We start from the raw sequence: 3,597 nt of genomic DNA, 5'->3' as shown, positions 1-3,597 counted from the left end.
AGATAATTTATTTGCTACCCAAATGGGCCACATTTCCTCTTCCTTCTGCTTCTACATTCTGCATTAGGAACCAGATGGATTTTCTTTAAGCTAAAGGGGACAGGTTAACCAAGCCACAAAGGGAAATCCCCCATTCCAAAGGAAACTTGGTGACTGCAGTTCATTGAGAACAAAGAGGAAGCAACTGGTTCTTAGAGGGAGAAGAAGTTCTACAAATGAAGGCTATTATGAGGGTAATGGAGAAGAGTGCTGAAAAGGGGAGACAGAAGGGGAATACTAGAGACAAGAGCTCTGTGTGGGACATCCCAGTGCCTGGGTCCATCAACACAAACCACTCCAGAAACAGAGCCAGTCATCCAGAATGGTGTAGTGGTTAAGAGTGCTGGATTAGGGTCTGGGAGACCTAGGCAGAGTCTGCGCTTACTTTCTTTATTCCATTGTCAATCCTGTTGAATACAGATCGCTTTGAACGCGGGTCTTCGTCTCCCCCCCCACCCCCATTGAAACAGGAAAGTCTTCTGCATGTGGTTAGGGAGGCTTAGAAGGGGGGGAGGAAAATGGAGACTCTTTCTCTGTTTTCTTGAAGGGGGGAGAGGATCCAAGAAGTCAGAGAGAGGGAGGAAAAAATCCTTTCTTTTCTTGAAGTGGGGGGTAAGAGGATTGAAGAAGGCAGAAAAAAAAAATCCAAGACCTACAGAAGTTGAGGGAAATTAGGGGCTTCTCCTTTAAGGCAAGCGTATCACATGACCAGGTGTAGCCTACTAGAGGTTCTCTACCACGGAGCTTTCTTTCCCAAATGGATATTGAGGATTAGAAGCAGTCTGAGATATCGCACAATAAAGGTAGGGTCACTCCGGATCAATCCTTCTTGCTGCAGAAGGAAAATTTAAATCGGCCAAAATCCAAACGGAAATCGCATTCTGTGTAGAGGGCAGGGACTGAATCGATCTGGGGTTGGAATAAAAGCTCCGTGCAGTTTACACCCTAGCTTCAATTCTCACTCATGCCATGGAAGCTGACTTGGTGACCTTGTTCCTGTCCTCTTCGGCCCAACCTTCTGCACTGGAGGAGCGGAGAACGATGCACGCTCCTTCAGGTCTCTGCTGGGAAGAAAGGGTATAAATGAATAAAGTTAAATTTAAAAAATCATGGCTTTGTTAAACATTTATTTATTTATTTATTTATTTATTTATTTATTTATTACTATACCGCCCTTCCATAACATAACATAACATAAACAAATACAACATAAACAACATAATACAACAACAACAACAACAACAATCCAATAACACAATTTCAGTGATCATAAAAAATACAACAGGAACGGAACACAGCCAAGGCCCCCGAGAGGACAGACTGGTTCAGGCCATGGAGGAATGTCTGAGGGGGGACCTGTTGACAGTCTCAGGCAAATGCCTGGTGGAGGAACTCCCTTTTGCAGGCCCTGCGGAATTTTGGGAATTCAGGCAGGGCCCTGATCTCTTAAAGGAGCTCATTCCACCAGGTGGGGGCCAGGACAGAAAAGGTTCTGGCCCTCGTTGCAGACCGATGTACTTCTTTGGGGCCAGGGATCACTAGCCAGTTGGCATTGGCAGAGTGCAATGCTCTTTTGGGGGTAGCCATGGCACAGCTGCTGGTTTAATTGAAACCCACTGCTATCAATGTTAATTTAAGGAGGAGGAAAAGACTTGGTTCTTATACCTCATTTTTTTTACTCGCTGAAGGAATCTCAGAGTGGCTTACAATTGTCTATCTGTTAAGTATGGCAGGACCCCTGCCTCACAGATTGGCATACTTTCTTCTACAGCCAGTGGCACCCCTCAATAGTGTAGCTTAAACTAAAGCCAAGTCACTGTAAGTGTCTGCCAAGCCAGGTCTATCTTAAAGAGTTTGCTCTTAGCCACAGGTTCAGAATGGCAGCCTTTGCCTGATGCAGGTATCCCATGACTCAAATATTTCTCTCCTCCTAACCCCTGATCCAGTGGACAGCTCAAACCTGTTTGTCCATCCTATTCTTCTCTATATGACTGCTTGCTTGGTAAATTAGATATATTTAAGCTTTTATTATTTTTCTTCTAATAAAGACTGTTATTATTATTGTCACCATTTACCAACGTTGTCTGTCTTGGGTTCTTAAGGGTGAAATTACCTCATAAACCATTGGCAAATCAATCCATAAATGCTATGTTACCACCCTCTCACTCTGCTAACTCCCCACGGCTTAATACACCCATGTCACAGGACACATGTTTAAGCACAATTCTGGTAACAGATTCTTCCTCTCTCTGCAACAGATACCTTGTGAGGTGGGTGAGGCTGAGATAGCTTTGATAGACCAGTGACTGGCCCAAAGTCACACAGCTGTCTACATGTGGAAGAAGAGGAGGAGAATCAAACACAGTTCTACAGATTAGAGGCCACTACACCAAACTGGCCCCAGGACTGAACAGTTCCAGGACCATGAAATAGCAGATGCTCTTGCACCTCATTCATTCCATGGCACAAGAAAACATACTGGGGGGAGGGGTTTGCCTCCAATTGCTTTGTCTTGCAGCAGTCATTAGGAAAAGCAAAGCATAATCTGCAAAGAAAAATCAGGGGGTAACAAGTGTGTGTCTCATAGAGACAAACTGAAAACTGGGAATTCTGGTGATGGGGTATGTGTGGGAAATCCAGGCAGAATGAAGGGACAAGGAAAAGGCAATGAAATAGTGTCTAAAAGAACAGCCATCTGGCACTTAACCAGAGGGATTTACAGATTATCTTGGAGGAAGGATATTAGAGAGAAGAGGAAAACTGTGCATTATGCGGAACAGAGAGTAAAGCTAGATCTTAAACATTTTTGCTGGCAGATAGTGAGAAATCTGCAGCTCCTAAAAGCGGGAAGATCAGGCAGTTATTGTAATAGATGCTGGAGGAAGTCATAAGAAATAGAAATCAAAGGTGTAATCACTGGAAATGTTTCTTATGCAGGCAGAAAAACTTCCCTGTGGGTTGCACTCAAGTAACATTGCCAGATGACTTTTCCCTCCAATGAGTTTTGGCTTCTTTTAATGGGCACCTGATCTCCCTCATCGTTCCGTTTCGGATTGTTCCCTGTTCTGGAACATTACAAGCCCACAAAATAGAAGGACTTTCCCCTGATTTCAAAACATAACATCTATGAAACATCCCATATTGGAGCTGTCTGGGAGATTTTTAACTGACTGGCAGGGTAGAAACGTTTTAAGCAAAATAAATATATTTCCTGGTCTTTGGCACTCGGTGGAGAATTAAGGCTATTATAGGCTGTTATAGTCACTAGAAAACAGATGGAAAGGAATTACTGGAGCCTGATGCTGTGCATGGGAGAAGAGGAAGGACATGTTCCCCACTGTAGAAGACCACTTTCTTTCTCTGCTTTCAAATCAGGGCCATTGCACACTGGGGAAACCAATAGACGTGGGCAGTCCAGCTAATTGCTCCCCCTTTTCCCCTGGTGGCTGGAGGTCAAAGGCTTGTGTCCTCATTTCTCCACCCATTAATTATGTCTTATCCCACACTAATCTTCTCTGAAAGCAGTCATGAGAGCCTGCAGGTGACTGAGAAGAAAAG

Source organism: Paroedura picta, chromosome 3, assembly GCF_049243985.1.
Source record: "Paroedura picta isolate Pp20150507F chromosome 3, Ppicta_v3.0, whole genome shotgun sequence".
Lineage (NCBI taxonomy): Eukaryota > Metazoa > Chordata > Lepidosauria > Squamata > Gekkonidae > Paroedura > Paroedura picta.
The sequence above is the reverse complement of the archived record's forward strand: the minus strand, read 5'-3'. Positions refer to the sequence as shown.